Source organism: Talpa occidentalis, unplaced genomic scaffold (genome assembly GCF_014898055.3).
Source record: "Talpa occidentalis isolate TD23 unplaced genomic scaffold, MPIMG_talOcc4v2.1 talOcc4.2, whole genome shotgun sequence".
Classification (NCBI taxonomy): Eukaryota; Metazoa; Chordata; class Mammalia; order Eulipotyphla; family Talpidae; genus Talpa; species Talpa occidentalis.
Window position 1 is genome coordinate 40,158,427 of NW_023602073.1, and position 16,741 is coordinate 40,175,167.

Sequence of the window (16,741 nt, forward strand, 5' to 3'; positions counted from 1 at the left end):
CCTTTTATCCAGGCAGAGGAAGAACAATCGGTACTTCAGGAATGGTGAGGTCAGAAGCTTTATTATTCATGTATGAGGTCCCAGACCTGGGTAGCCCCATAAGGTTTGAGCACCGGTTTAAAGACCAAGGGCATTTGGTTTGTTTCCAAAGCTTAGCTATTGTAAACAGTGCTGCTATAAACATAGGGGTGCAGGTGCTCTTTGGAATTGATGTTTCTGTGTCCTTTGGGTAAATACCTAGGAGTGGAATTGCTGGATCCTATGGAAGCTCTATGTTTAGTAGGTCCAGAAATCTCCACACAGCTCTCCATAGTGGTTGGACCAGTTTGCACTCCCACCAACAGTGCAGGAGAGTTCCTTTTTCTCTACATCCTCGCCAACATTTGTTGTTGCTAGTTTTTTTAATATGTGCCATTCTCACTGGTGTAAGATGGTATCTCATGGTAGTTTTGATTTGCATTTCCCTGAAGACAAGTGATGTTCAACATTTTTTCATATGCCTGTTGGCCATTTGCATTTCCTCTTCAGAGATCAAGAAGGTGTGGTACATATACACCATGGAATATTACTCAGCATTCAAAAAAGATAAACACATGCAATTTGCAGCAACATGGATGGCGCTGGAAGGGATCATGCTCAGCGAAATAAGCAAGAAAGAAAAAGAAAAATACCGGATGGTCTCACTCATAGCAGGAATCTAGAAAACTTAAATAAGGGACCAGGAAAATGAATAACTATAAGAAAGTGAAAATCAAAATCAACAAACAACTATGAACCAGAGACACTCTATGGGGGATGGGGGGCGGGGAGGGGAGGGATTGGGGTCAAAATAAGGGGGTTCCAATTGTATGGGGAATATAAAAATAAAATTTATTTAAAAAAATAAACAAAACAAAACAAAACAAAAAATAAAGACCAAGGGTTCCTTTTATACACAACTGTGTCCATATCTCTTACATTGATAGTGATGTGGTTTTTGTGGTCTGTGGGTTTAGAATGTGGGGTCCTTGGGGTCACTCTGGGAAAGGTTTCACCAGAGCTCCTATTTCAGCGACACATGGAGAATTCTCCAGGCGAGTTTCTCCACGGGACAGAGACACTAGTTATATTTAAAGGGAAGGTTTATTAGGGCAAGAGACAGAAGAGTAAGACACTTACATAGACACAGGTGGGCAGGAAGAGCTGCTCCGAAAGGGACAGGTTTGCTGAGAGAGGCCTGCGTGGTTGCAGGCGAGCGGCCTTGAGGAGAGCTGCCTCCACTGAGGGAAGTCAGTGAGGAGAAGCCTTGGCAGGTACAGGTCATGGCAGGCAGGGAGGCTGCTGCCCTGCGGAGAGAGGTATCTGTCACAGGTGGGCAGAGGGAGAGCTGCCCCAAGCTTGTGCAGACTGCACTGATATAGTCCTTTTCTGTTGGGAGGGGCCACTCCTTGTAAGCTTTAGGGTTAGTGGCTGATTTGGGATAACTTTGCAGAATCTGAAAAAGACCTGAAATTCCACAATGGGCTCAATCTCCATATCTTTACCTTTGGATGCACCCTGGGATACCTGCTTGGATGTTATGCTTTGTAATCTAGGCTTTGGCGCCAAAGGATCTTAGTTTTCACAACTGTGTAGTCTGTGCAGAAGGATCCTAGTTTCCACAACTGTGTTGATGGTTATGCTAATCTCTTCTACCCCCATCCTTGTGAGAGCCAGTGTAGGACCAGGATGGCCACAGAGCAGGTTATTTATGATTCGGCAGATGGGGTAAAGGAGAGTCCTGGAGCCCGCATTGGTTTTATTAGGCTTTTATTGAGCTTTACATGTAGTGTGGCAAACAGGTACAGGGTAGGCAGGGGTGCCAGGGGGCCAGAAAGCCTGCAGGCCTCCTAGCCCCTGGCAAGTCTTCACTTTGGGCTTCTCTGGCTACTTTCTCCCCTTTTCTCTTCTGCTGCTCTCCTGCTTCTGCTTCTCTGGAGCCTATCTCAATACCCCTCCCACGGCCCACAGAAGTAAACCAGACAGCTTGCAACAATGTAACAACTGCAGGTGCCCCATCAGGCAAGGCAATCCTGATGGTGGAAGGGCAGAAAAGCCTGAAAACCATTTATCCTACAGCCAGGTTTCTGGTCTTGTGGTGCTTCCTTTCTTCAGTTTTTTTCATTCCTGTCCTCCATCAATAGCATCGTTTTCAGCAGTGCAGGGTCAGGACTGGATACAGTGCAGGTTTTCTGATCCCATGCAGACCGGGTAAAGGAGGAGTCAGAGTCCTCAGTGGGTTTTTTGCAGGTCTTTTATTGGGGTTCACCAGGCATATGGCAGGCAGGGGTGTTGGGGGGGCGGGACGCTGGCAGGCCTCCCAGCCCCCAGCAAATCCTCACTCTATCTGGGCTCTCTGGTGATCTCGGCTTCTCTTTCGGTTTCGGCTTCGGCTTCGGCTTCTACTGCTGCTGCTGGCATCCCCGTGACACCGCCCTTAAAAGCACAGTCTTAGCTCAGCTGAATCCCATCTACCTATGCCCACACCCTATTCCAGGTGCCCGCCATCAGGCATGCATTCAGGACAAGGATCCATCATCTATCCTGATGGCGGAAGGGCAGAAAAGCTTGATATTTTCTTTACCCTACAAGCAGGCACAACCATTTGCTGCAAAGTCCCCAGACAAGGGGCGCCAGGCAAAGGGGGCAAGATGAGGTATTTGAGGATGCCCTTTAAGAGACAGGCCAGCTGGTTTACTGCCCAATGTTGTAGATAAGAGTGCTCAGGCCCTGGCCATGCATCTTAGAAGGGAAAGAGCTGTGAGTAAGCAAACTTGTTAATTATGCCTGCATGGGAGTGTTCATTGTGTTACAGGGCAGGGAGAGGAGCACCCCAGGCCCCGCAAACCTGCCTGCTCTAAATAGGTTCTGTCATCGGCCATATCAAGACAAAACATTTAAGACTGTAATGGAAAGGAAATTGAATACAATTAGTAAACTATATAGAAAAGACAAAGAATATAGTTTCTAAATCCAGCACCCAAAGTTACCCGTCCCCTCATGGGTAAAAGACCACCCGAATGGGATTGGCCCAGAGCGAGGCCCAAAAGCCTGCCACAAATCTAAAGCATCTTTTAGTGGGGACCCACAGAAAAGGATCAGAAATGACCAGACAACCAGACAAGTCTGGAGAGAAAAGAGCAAAATCAAAATCAAGATAAAAGCTAACATTGCTCTCCTCCCCATGGGTCTCTCAACCACGTCTGTTTCAGGACCAAAAGGCAAACGCAGTTTCTTCACATGTCTCTCTGTTCCATGTGCCTCCTCCATGTCTCCTTCTGGCTCCATCCTGCTTCATTTCTTCTTCTCTCTCTTTAGCTCCACCCTCCTTTGGGTGGGGCAAGGGAACATTTTCCTGGGCACCACTCTATTACAATTGCACCTAGACTGGAAATTCTGCTGGAATCTTTATATTCATTTGCTCAATAATATATTTTCTCATCACTCTCTTGCATATTGGTTGGGTCTTGTGCTAATGTGTGATTTTTTTTTTATAAGTAATGTATTGTTCCACTAAGTTATAAAGTCAAGGTCCATGCAGGAGGCCAAATGCAAAAACCCACCAGGCAGCCCACCTGGGAACAGCCCACCAGGCTTCACTGACCCCCACCATGGGTCCGTGAAGTCCGCCCGGGGCGCAATAAATTTTCCCTTCCTTTGAGAAAGTTTAGCCTGGCTCTCCTTTTCTTTACCAGGCCAAACCTTTCATAAAGCTCTTCAGTATTCATTACACTGGAATCAAATTATTTATTTTTTTAAAAGATTTATTTATTTATGCATACAAGAGCTGGAGTACAGACCAGAGGTGTGGGGGATGAGAGGATTCACCAGACACAGAGTGGGGAACAGAACAGGCAGATTGACCAAAGGACACTGCTGAGGGTAGCAGTGGGCTAGTCAGGAGAGGTCTGCTATGCCATGTGGGTTGCTCCCTGGCTGGCCTGGGAATCCAGAGCAGATTGAGGCTGCAGAGGCTTCTGATTACCTCATAGGTTGCGTCTTAACCCCTTGCGCCACCAGGGAGGTCCCTGGAATCAAATTATTTAAAAAATTTTTTTCACTTTATTTTGCACCACAAATCCCAATAGTAAAAATAGTATTGGAAGTTGTCAAGTTAGTAAATGATGGAGAACAGCAATAGAAAAAGACTGGAAAGGAGGTTCCCCAAGACCAGAAATCTGGCTCACACAAGGAGCAGGGGGTAGAAGGGATTAACACAGCCACTGACACAGATCTAGAAACCAAGATCCTTAGGCACCAAAGCCTAGATTACAAAACAGAAAATCCAAGCAGGTATCAGACTGCTGTCTAGAGCACAGGCCCAAGGGTAAAGATATGGAGATTGAGCCCATGGTGGAATCTCTGGTCGCTTTCAGATTCTGCACAGTTATCCATAATCAGCAACTAACCCAAAGGCTCACAAGGAGTGGCCCCTCCCCAACAGAAGACTGTATTAGTGCGGTCTCTGCACAGGCTGGGGTAGCACTCCCTCTGTCCACCTGTGACTATGCAGGTGCCTCTTTTCACCAAATCTCTCCTCCGCAGGGCAGCAGCCTCCTGCCTGCCCATGACCTGTATCATGCCTGCACTTCTCTTCATTGACCTCCCTCAGTGGAGGCAGCTCTCCTCAAGGCCGCCCACTTGCAACCATGCAGGCCTCTCTCAGCAAACCTGTCCCTTTCTGGGCAGCTCTTCCTGCCCACCTGTGTCTATGCAAATATCCTTTACTCTTCTGTCCCTTTCCCTAATAAACCTTTCCCTAATAAACCTGAGCAGCCCCGATATAAAAATGGGTTGCCTGGCTGTGGGTTCTCACCTGCGCGCATAAAAGGGACTTATTTGTACTCCACTACAGGCACACACAAAAGGTTAATAAAAGGGAAAGGGAAATGAGGAAATGTACAACTCAGGGAGAAAATAGGGAAATAAAGTCTTTAATGCGTCCTACCCTATTCGCCAACCTGGAAACACAAAGGCACTCTCAGAGCTGGCCAAGCGCTGCCAGCTGGCGGAGAGCCAAAAAAAGAGCCCCCCACCAAAGCCCACGTGTCTGGTTTTATACCAAACCTGGCTGCTTAACCCCACCCTCAGGTCCCAGCCACCTTCCCTTGGGTGGTGATGGGATTTGGAGTTCCCAGTGTCTTTGGCTTTGGCCTGGGGTGGGGGTGGAGTCCACAAAGCCTGTATGGAATTAGCTTTAGGACATCCTTTTCCCCGTAAAAAACCTTCCCTTTAAATATAACTAGTGTCTCTGTCTCGTGAAGAAACTTGCCTGGGGAACTCTCCACGTACCGCTGAAACGGGAGCCCTGGTGACATCTTTCCCAGAGTGACCCCAAGAATCCCTCACTCCAAACCCACTGACTCAAAAACTCCATCATTAGCATATCATAGGTTATTAGTATTCTTTTTAAAAAAGATTTATTTATTTATGCATACAAGAACTGGGGTACAGGCCAGAGGTGTGGCAGGTGAGTGGATTCACCAAAGACAGAGAGTGGGGAGCAGAACAGGCAGATCTACAGAAATCCACTGCTGAGGGGAGCAGCAGGTGAGGCAGGAGAGGTCTGTGGTGCCATGTGAGTTGCTCCCTGGCCAACTTGTGCTGCTGCAGCTACAGGTCACTTCACAGTGCTGATGCTTAACCCCTTGCGCCACCAGGGAGGCCCCAGGTTATTTATATTCTAAAGTAAAGAAGCAATAACATCTTTTAAAAAGGTTTTATTCTAGTAAAGTAAATATTTAAAGCTGTAACCCACGTAACAAAATTATACATGGGATCCGTAATAATTTGTGAGACTGAACAGAGTTTCTGAAAGAAAAATGTCTGAGACTTGCGGACCCAGTCCCTGGGCCTGGACTCAGGGACACGGTGTGGCAAAGGTCTCGGAGCAGGAGAGGAGGGGGCGGCAAAGTCCCAGGTCTCGGGGTGTGGCTGTCTGGGTCTCAGTCCCCAGCGCGGGGTGCAGGGCTGGAAGGTGACTGCTGGGGATTCGCCCTCTCCCCTCGGTTCCGCTTCTGGGCTCACAGCCTGGGCGGGTCCTCCTGCCTGGATACTGGTGAGTCACCCCAGGGCTCACTCCCCATTGCCTGGAGGTCTCCAGAGCAGCCAATCAGCAGCCCCGCGGCTCCCGTTCCAAAGCCCCCACCCACCCGCCGGGACTCCGTCTCCCCAGCCCGGGTGGAGGCGCGTCCTGGGGGATGGGGGGCGCAGCCCTCCTGCTCCTGCTCGCGGGGCCGCGGCCCCGAGGGAGACCCGGGCGGGTGAGTGCGGGTCGGGAGGGGACAGGGCGCTCCCAGAGGCGGGAGCGAGGGCGTGGGCGGGCGTGGGAAAGGCGCGACCTCGCCGCCGCCCTAGGTGTCCCCCCACCTCGGCCCCGCCCCGTCCTGGCCCCTTTCCGTCCCCCGAGACCCCAGCCTCCTCTGGCCCCCCGAGTCCCGGCCATTTTCGTCCCGCAGCGCTTTTCGCTCTCACTCGTCTTTCACCCACTTTCTGTCTCGTGGGCGCCCCCTGGGACTCGAGCCCCCGAAGGGGAGAAGAATAACCCGGGTCTCCCCTCCCGCCCCCAGGCCCCCACTCCATGAGGTTTTTCTACACCGCGATGACCCGGCCCGGCCTCGGGGAGCCCCGCTTCATCGCCGTGGGCTACGTGGACGACACGCAGTTCAACCGCTTCGACAGCGACTCTCCGGGCCAGAGTGCGGAGCCGCGGGCGCCCTGGGCGGGGCAGGTGGAGCAGGAGGAGCAGGAGGAGGACGGGAGGACGCGGATCCTAAGGGAGCGCACACTGAGGTACGGAGAGCACCTGGACTCCCTGCGCGGCCTCTACAACCAGAGCGAGACCGGTGAGCTGGCGCGGGTCCGGGCCGGGTCAGCACCCCCATCCCCACGGACGGGGGTCGCTCAGGGTCTCCCCCTCCAGGCTTCTCTGCAACCTGCCCGGGAACAGCCCGCGGGACTTTCACCCCATTTCATTCTGTTTAGTTTATTCCCGGCGGGAGGGGGCGTGGGCGGGGAGATCCCGGGGTGACGGGGCAGGGACAGGCTCTCACACCTTCCAGAACATGTTTGGCTGCGACATGGGGCCCGACGGGCGCCTCCTCCGCGGGTATGATCAGTTCGCCTACGACGGCGCTGATTACCTGGCCCTGAACTAGAACCTGCGCTCCTGGACCACTGCGGACACGGCCGCTCAGATCACCCGGCGCGAGTGGGAGGCCCGGGTGAGGCAGAGAAATTCAGGAACTATGCGGAGGGCAGGTGCTTGAGGTGGCTGCGCACATTCCTGGAGTACGGGAAGGAGACTCTGCAGCGCACGGGTAAGAGGGGCCTGGAGGCCTCCCGGTCCCCCCCTGCCTGGAGTCACTGCGGGAAATGAGTCCTCTCTCTAGTCCCGAGAGGGGGACTCCCCTGGGGTTCATGTTCTGCACTAGAGAGACTCCCAGAGACTCCGGCTTCTCCTGAAGGACAGTGAAGGGATCCCGTCTCTCCTGAGAAAGACAGACAGTCCCTGACATCACGCGTCACCGGGTCCTTTTGACCAGGGGCCTGTTTGAGAACCACGAGTTTCTCTCTCTGTCTTGTTTCTGGTCTGAGAACATTTTCAGTTATGTGATTCCTGCTTTTCTGTGTCATTCACCTTCCACCCAGGTCAGGAGTAAAACGTCTGTGTTCCACTCCCTCTGCTTCATCCTACCCTGGGCTTTCCTCCTCATTCCAGAACTTTCTTAGGAATAGGAGAATCGCACAGATTCCCCAGATTAGCCTGTTTTTTACAGTTTATGCTTCTTCCTGCCACACCAGTTGTCTTGTCCATTGTGAGGATGCTCTCATGAGGATTCTTCAGTGTCCATGGAGGAAACACAAAATGACTTTTCTGATTTACCACCTCAGATCCCCCAAGGACACATGTGACTCACCACCCCACCTCTGAGGATGAGGTCACCCTGAGGTGCTGGGCCCTGGGCTTCTACCCAGCGGACATCACCCTGACCTGGCAGCGAGATGGGGAGGACCTGACCCAGGAGATGGAGCTGGTGGAGACCAGGCCTGGGGGAGATGGAACCTTCCAGAAGTGGGCGGCTGTGGTGGTGCCTTCTGGAGAGGAGCAGAGATACACGTGCCACGTGCAGCATGAGGGACTGCTGGAGCCCCAAGTCCTGAGATGGGGTAAGGAGGAGGATGTGGGCACTGAGGCTGTTCTCAGGGCCATCAGGAGCCCTTCTGGAGCCCTTCAGAGGGTCAGGATAAGGTCTGGGGCTCAGGGTATGATCTTCCCTTCCCTTCCAGTGCCCCCTCCTCAGTCCTCCATCCCCACCGCGGGCATCATTGCTGGCCTGGTTCTCCTTGGAGCTGTGCTCACTGGAGCTGCGGTGGCTGCAGCTGTGATGTGGAGGAGGAAGCACTCAGGTAGGGAAAGGAGTGAGGGATCTTGTCCACTGGGGCTTCCATGTCCCAGGCAGAACTTGCCCTGCCTGTTTATTGGGAAGTGCCATCCACACACATGTGTTGCCCAGAGGGCATTTGCTCCAGTCCCTCCTCACCTCCTTTCTTCTTTTTCCCCAGTCCTGACCTGGGTCTTTAGTCCCAGTTCTGGAAACTTCCCTGTGGTGCAGGATTAGAAGATTCCTTTAGGCTTCTGACCTGACTGCTCCCTGGTCTCACATGATTTTTCTACCCACAGGGAGACAAGGAGGAAGCTACACTCAGGCTCTAGGTAAGTGTAGATCAGTGGTTTGACCCTGAGCCCCTGGGGACAGTGTAAATGGACTCCATGGGGGAGTCACCCTCATCTGTCCCTCCTGTGGTGTCATCTCTTACCAGGTTCTGTTTTGTTCTCAACCAGGCAACAACAGTGCCCAGGGCTCTGATGTGTCTCTCAGCCCCTAAAGCATCTTTTAAAATGAATGTGATGAGGGCCCTCCACGGTGGCACAGTGGGTTGAACGTAGTGCTGTGAAGCTGTCCGCAGCCTCCGCAGTGCAGGTTCGATTCCCGGCCAGCCAGGAAGACTCCCACTTGGCGGGGCAGACATCTCCTCTCTCGCCCGCTGCTTCCCTCAGCAGTGCTTTCAGTCCGTCTGTCTGTTCTGCTCCCCACTCTGGTGAATCCTGATTCACCAGATCTGGTGAATCAGGTCTCTGGTGAACCCTTTCACTCTCCCGCGACTTGGGCCTGTACCCCAGCTCTTATATAAATAAAAAAATTTAAAAAAATGAATGTAATGAGGCTTCTGTTGTTCACACCCTTGACAGCACCTGGTATTGTGCAGAGTTTGCATTTTCAGTCTCTCCTAGGTGTGATGGTGTCACTGTTCTTAACTGTGATAGTGAGCATTTGTTCATATTTTCACTTTTCTATGAATACAGTTGCCGTTATTATAGAAGTTTTGTACATTTTTACAGATGAGGTGCCATTCATTTATTACACTATTTTTGTCCTTATTAAAATTGGGTTATTTCTTTCTGATCATTGAGTTTTCGGCATTATTTGTAGATACAGTCCTTTGTCAGATTCGTGATTTGCAAATGTTTCCCCCCAACTCTGTGAACTGAACTCCTTTACTGATGGGAAAACGAACACTATTGCCCAGACAGGAGCATGGAGATACATATATTTGGAAGAGAAAAGATAAATTGCTAGGTTTTGAGCAGATACTGGCTGATTGGGGTGTTGGGGGTGGAGGGGAATGACTTATGCGTATCCTTGAGTGTTATTTAAATGTCCTTGTATGAGCATGAAATATGCTTTCTAAAGTAAATTACACTTCATTCCTCAACTTATAAAACTCTTCACACATCATGACCAAATCACGTGTTAAGACCAGACTGACACGTGGGTTACAAGTAATGGACCTGCTCGTCATAGTTGCAAAGTCATGGTTTCCCTTTGGGTTTACTCTGGTATTGTCCATTCTTGGGGTGTTGGACACGTGTAATGACCTGTGTCCATCATGAGAATATCATACAGAGGATTTTCACTGCCCATAGTGTCTTCTGTGCTCCAAGGATTCAAAAGCAAAAAGGAACCAGTGGAATCACATCAGACTAAAAAGCTACATAGTGAAGGAAGCTATCCTTAAAATGAAAAGACAATATCAAATTGGAGAAACTATTTGTACATCATCAATCCAATAAGGATTTAATATCCAAGATCTACAAAGAACTCCAAAACAAGAAAACACCTCAAAACAGAGGAGAGGAGCTAAATAGGTACTTTTCTAAAAAAGATACACATGTGGCCAATAGATATATGGATACAAGTTTATCATCATGTGCTGTCAGAAAAATGCCAATTCAAACCACAATGAAGGCCTCCCCTGGTGGCGCAGCGGTTGAGCACTGGGCTGCGAAGCTGCCAGCAGCCTCTGCAAGCCAGTTTGATCCCCGGCCGCAGGCGAGGGTCCCACATGGTGCAACAGACCTCACCTGCCCCTCCTGCTGCTCCCCTCAGCAGTGTATTTCTTCGACAGCCTGCCTGTTCTGTTCCCTGCTCTGGCTTTGGTGAATTCTCTCACCCTCCTGCGCTTCTTACTGTACCCAGTGCTTGTATAAATAAATAAATAAATCTTTAAAAAATAAATAAAACCACAGTGAGTTCCCACCTCACATCTGTGAGAATGACCCATTGAAAGGTGTGGAGAAAAAGGAACTCTGGCACATGGTGGGTGGGAATGATGTCTTGTCCTGTCAGTGGGCAGAATGAGGGGTTCCCTGGACCTTCAAAACTGCACACTCTACATGGGATCTGCCATCAGCTGCATAAAGACAAAACATACACTAAAGTGTAAGACCTTCAATAGAAAAGAACTTTAATACAATTACTATAAAATAGAGAATCAGTGTGCAATAGAGAGAGAAGAAGAGAAAGAATATAGTTAGTATAGTTCCCAAGTGAAGCACCCAAAGTTACCCGTCCCCTCATGGGTCAATGCCCAGCCAAACAGGCTGGGCCCAAAGCAGGCCCACTGGGGCCCGAACGCCTGCCACAAGGCTAAGGCACCTACTGGTAGAGACCCATGGGAAAGGGTCAGGAGGGGCCAGGCAAGTCTGGAAGGAAAAGAACAAAATCTAAATCCATGACAAGATAACAGCGGTCATTGTCAGCCTCCCCATGAGTCTCTCACCCATGTTTTTAATCTCTTTCACATGTCTCTTTCCATGTCCCCAACTCCATGGCACAAGTCCAAGTGAGAAGCAAGGCGTGGTTTCTTCTTCACATGTCTCTCTGCTCCATGCACCTCCTCAGTCTCCTTTCCCCATCTTGCTCCACGTCTTCCTCCTCTTCCTTAGCTTCTCATCCCTGCTCAGCCCCACCTTTCCTTAGGCGGGGTGGTAACTTGGTACCTCTGTTTTCTATGGATAGCACATTGGTCCTGCCCCTATGGGGAAAAAAAAAATGAAGGTTCCTCAAAATAGACCTGTCATATGGTCAAGCATCCCATTCCATGGTATTTATCCAAAGAAGGTAAAAACACTAATTCCGAGGAATGTGCGCCTCCTACGGTCACTGCAGCGCTGTCCACCATAACCAAGCGATGGAGACAAACTAAGTGCCCAACGGCAGATGAGGGGATAAAGAACACAAGCTATACACACTATGGAATACTACTCAGCTGTGAAAAAGATGAAATATTGAATTTGCAACAACATGATAGATATGGATGGGATTATGCTAAGTGAAATAAATTTGAAGGAAAAAGTTATATACAGATGATTTCATTCATATTTGGAATATAAAGAAACAAAGTTGGGACAGATGAAACTAAACCAAAACATATTCTATATATATGACTGTAGAATTGAAGCTATGGCTGGGGGTAAGAGTAGGAAACAAAGTAGGAAGAGGGCCCGATGGACTGTAGTGAAGACTATGGGTGCCCTTAGGGTGGGTGTGATGTGGTAACAAACATCTGAAGAGATGTGACCCTTGCCTCTGAACACATACAGTGTGTAAACCAATGCTAACCTCAACTGAATAATACAATGAGGGGGAAAAGAAAAGAAAAAGGTAAATTGTCTCCTCTATTGGTCACTGACCTCAGGACTTGGCCTTCGCCTCCTCACTGCCATGCAGGGTGAGGGGCTGGTTGCCCACAAGGGCAGAGGCAGGAGGTGCAGGGACTCCTGGGGCTGCCCAGGCACTGCTGAGTAGAGACACTGCAGAGAGGGAGGCTCTGAGGGGACCAGAGACAGAGGGTCAGAGTACCCCAGTGCTGAGTGAGGGGCTGGTTCCCAAGGAGAGGGGAATGTGCGCATGTGTGTGTGTGTGTGTGTGCGTGTGTGTGTGTGTAACAAGAATGACAGGGTACACAATATAAAATGATGGGAAGTCAATTAACATCAAGCCCCAGAATAAAGTAATTCAAATTTCACACAGTGTAAAGAGTGTCAGAACAACACCCCAATAAATACAGTTCCATGGAGAAGGAGCTTCTGAGTGGGACTGAAAAAGCATTGGACCTGCAGAAGAGGAGGAGGTTTATGGTTGGCTTGAGGTGTAAGGAGCTGGGCAGGACCCCTCCTCCTGTCCTGGCCCCTGCTAGGATGTGGTGGCATCTTCACCCCTGACAGCTCACTCATTACCCGAGTGTTAACATTATCAATGGTCCACTGCATTCTCAAGATGTCCTCCTGAAAGCATCCCCATTGCATAGTCCCAGCCTCTCTGCCTCAATCCCCACCCCCACTGCAATTCTCCAGGGTCTCACCTATAGGGGCGGAGATACACTTCAGAGCACAGGGACTGTGGCTGCCTGGGGGAGAACACAACAAAACTTGGTGAGAGGAGACCACAGGAGAAACTGATGAGAGTGACTCTCTCATGGGCTCCATCTACACCATTCCCAGGGCTCAGGGATCAAAGCCTTGACCACACTTACTTGCAGCCTGAGTGTAGCTTCCTCCTTGTCCTCCTGTGGGAAGAAGCATCAGGTGAGACCAGGGAGTAGTCAGGTCAGAAGTCCTAAAGGAATCTTCTAATCCTGCAGAACAGGGAAGTTTCCAGAACTGTGACTAAAGACCCAGGTCAGGACTGGGAAAAATGAGGAAAGGAGATGAAGGGGGACTGGACCAAATGCCCTCTGGGCAACACCCGTGTGTGTGGATGGTACTTCCCATTAACCAGGCAGGGCAAGTTCTCCCTGGGACATGAAAGCCCCCAGTGGACAAGATCCCCCACTCCCTTCCCTACCTGAGCACTTCTTCTACCCCCTCACACATGAAGCCACCTGGTGTCCAATGAGCACCTCTAAAGAAAACCGAGCTGGAAATGAGGACCACGGCAAGGATGGAGAACTGAGGAGGTGGCACTGGAAGGGAAGGGAAGGTCAGACCCTGAACCTGAGGCCTTGGTCTGACTCTCTGAAGGTCTCCAGAAGGGCTTCTGATGGCCCCGAGTCAGCCTCTGTGCCCACATTTCCCTCCTTATCCCATCTCAGGACTAGGGGTGCTATCAACCCCTCATGTTGCACATGGCATGTGTATCTCTGCTCCTCTCCAGAAGGCACCTCCACAGCTGCCCACTTCTGGAAGTTTCCAGTCCCCACTGCCCCTCCGCCTGGTGTTCACCAGCTCTGTGTCCTGGGTCAGGTCCTCCCCAACTCGCTGCCAGGTCAGGGTGATGTCATCAGGGTAGAAGCCCAAGGCCCAGCACCTCAGGGTGACCTCATGCTCAGAGATGGGGTGATGGGTCACATATGGCGATTGGGGGGCCTGAGTAGGAAGAAATGGAATTTTAATGCTTTTTGTTTCCTCCACGGACACTGAAGCAGCCTCATGTGACCATCCTCCAGTGGAGAGAACAGTGTAGATGGAGGGAGGGGCACAAACCCCAGAAACCAGCCTGGTCTGGGAGTCTGGGATAGTAGGTGAGAGCCCAGGGTGGGATGCAGGTCTCTGAGCATTTTGTTGCTGACCTGGGTGGAGGGTGATGACACAGACAGGCAGGAGTGAGATCTCCAAAAATGCTCTCTGACCAAAAAACAAGATCTCGAGAGAGAAACTCATTGCTTCTAAGATGGCGCCGGTAAAAAGGATCCAGTGAAGGGTGATTTCATGGGTGGTCTCCCCTCTTTCTCAGGAGGAACTGGATTCCTTAACTGTCCTTCAGAAAAAGTAGGAGCCTCTGGGCCAGTCTCCATCCCAGAGCTGGAAAACGTGGCCGACAGCTCCCTCTCTGGCCAGAAGGGGGCGCTTCCTCACCATGATTCCATTTCCCTGCGGGGTGCGCGCCTCAGGGAGATCAAAGGCCCCGCAGCCCTCTCACCTCTGAGCTGCGGCGCCTCCTTCCCCATCCCCAGGAGTCTGGGGGCCCCTCCACGCACCCGCCCCCAGGCTGCTCCCGTCCTGCTCTGCCCGACCTTCCCCCTCCCCCTCGCGCCGGGGAGCTGAGCCGCGGGCCCGCCGGGTCCAGGCGCGCAGGTCCCCGCCCAGGGCGCGTCCCCGGCGCCGTCGTGGGGAGCTGGTCGTGCCCGCGGGGGAGGCGCCGTCGGGCCCCGCGGCGCAGCCCAGAGTCCTCTGGACCGTGGGAGACCCTGAGCCCGCCCTTCAGTCACCCCGTGGTCTCCCGCCCGCACCCGATCTCCCGCCCTGAATAATCCTGAACTTAAATAAAACCTAAAGGGGAAAGTCCCGCGGGCTCTTCCCTGGTCAAGGGGCCTGGCAGGGGCCACGGCCTCGGGGGTCACGGGCCCCGAGACTCGGGGCGGGGGGTGGGGGGGAGCGGTGACCCGCCCTGGCCCGCGCTGCTCCCCGGCCCGGCTCTGGCTGCGGCGGCCGCGCGGGGCCTCCAGGAGCGCTTGGAGCCTCCGCGCCGAGTGTCTGCGGAGCCGCGTCTCCTCGCCCGACCCTCCCGCCCCGCCCGCCCGCCCAGGGGCCCGCGGCTCCGCGCTCTGGCCCGGGGAGTCGCTGTCGAACCCCGAACTGCGTGTCGTCCACGTAGCCCCGCGATGCACCGGGGCTCCCCGAGGCCGGGAGGGACATCACCATTTCTAACACCCTCAGAGAGGGGGAGCCTGGGGGCGGGGAGGGGTGAAAGCCGGGCGGACCCTCCTCCCGGGGCAGGTCCTGAGTCCCGGGGAGATGGGGCAGGGGAGAAAGTGTCCAGGAGGGAGGGAGCTCCAGAGACTGAAAGTGGGCCAGCGGGTCCAGAAGGGGCAAGACTCAGGGGACAAAAGGAGGAGGCAGGTGGGGGGACAGAAAGGGACCAGGACTGAGGGGGACACGGGGGTGACAGAGGGCCCTAAGGCAGCAGCTTCCTCTGCAGAAGCCTTTTCCCTCCACCCTGCACTCACCAGCCCAGGTGTCTGTCTGGGCCAGAGCCCTGGAGAGAAGCAGCAGGAGGAGGGTTGGGGGCCCCAAGACCAGCACTGCTGGGGTCTGGGGAGCTTCTGACTCTAGGCTGGTGGACAGAGACTTACCTGGGCAGGCAGTGATGCTGACTGGTTCTCTGGGAACCTCCAGGCACTGGGGACTGAGAACTGGGGAGGAGTCACAAGTGTCCAGGGCCCAGCACAGGTGGTGGAGACAGAAGGGAGGCTAAGGGGGCAGTGGGGTATCCCCAACAGTAACCTTCCTGCCCTAGACACAACCCTGGGGCCTGGAACTATGAGAACCAGACTGGGGCCCTGGGGCTTTGCTCTGGCCCCTCCTCTCCTCACCCAAAGCTTCCTCACCCTGTCTCCATGACCCAAGCACTGGGTCTGTGATTCTCAGTATTTTCCTTCCGGATCCGTGTCCAGTCTGACAAATTAGGGAGGACGCCAAGCATAATCTTGTTTAGGAGGTATCGCTCCCCATACTTACCACACTGGGAATAAAGCGAGTTTGATCATGTAGTTGTTTCATTTAGAATAATAATAATAATCCAATGCCTGTTAATAGATAATCAATAACCAATGCCTGTTAAATAACTTCCTTTAATCAGGGCAATGGGAAGAGTGGATCTTTCACGTGTTTTATGTTTGCAGTTGTCTTTCTTGTCTGTCTCATTGTTTTTTCTTGTCTGTCTCATTAGAAGACAGTAGGATTTTCAAGTTTCCTTCTGCATTTAGCTGTGGTTCTGGTTGAAGTCTATGAAAAAATGTCTACAGCCTCACACAAATATGTTGGAGTAGTGTTTTCACATTATTGTGAATATTTCACTTTGATACTAAATTAAATCTATACAGCTGGTATTTTCTCCCAGGTTATTTGCAAAGTGAAACCTGAAACAATATCATTGAATATTTCTTATTCTGTTACATTTCCTTAGTTCTCTCTTGCATAAAACTAACTGCAGTTAGTTTTAATGTGTGATTTTTTTAAAGTAATATATTGTTCCACAAATTATAAAGCTCTTCAATGTTCATTACACTGGAATCAAATTATTTTAAAAAATTCATTTTATTTTTCACCACAAATCCAAAAAGTAAAAGTAGTACTGGAAGTTGTCAAGTTAGTGATAGGACACAATTTTCCATGATTCTGGTTTTTTCTGAGCACTTATATTTGGTCAAGGAGAAGTTACTCTCAGTTATCAATTGTCAGTTGATTTTCTTAAAGGAGCACACACTCATTTTCAGGACAATGTCTGTCTAATTAACCAAATCAAATAGCCACAGATTTTGTCATTCATTCCTTCATGTGCAGATGGAATTACCTACAAAAAAAGAAAAACTGTCTAATTCATCTCATGCAAATATTTTCCTTGGCACATGGTAGTTGGGGACGCAACAGGAGTGTTGT

The 16,741-nt window shown here is 51.3% G+C and overlaps 1 pseudogene; it reads left to right on the forward strand.

The window, feature by feature from the left end:
* Positions 1-1,057: 1,057 nt before the first annotated feature.
* Positions 1,058-8,895, forward strand: LOC119252066 (patr class I histocompatibility antigen, A-2 alpha chain-like; annotated as a pseudogene).
* The last annotated feature ends 7,846 nt before the right edge of the window (positions 8,896-16,741 follow it).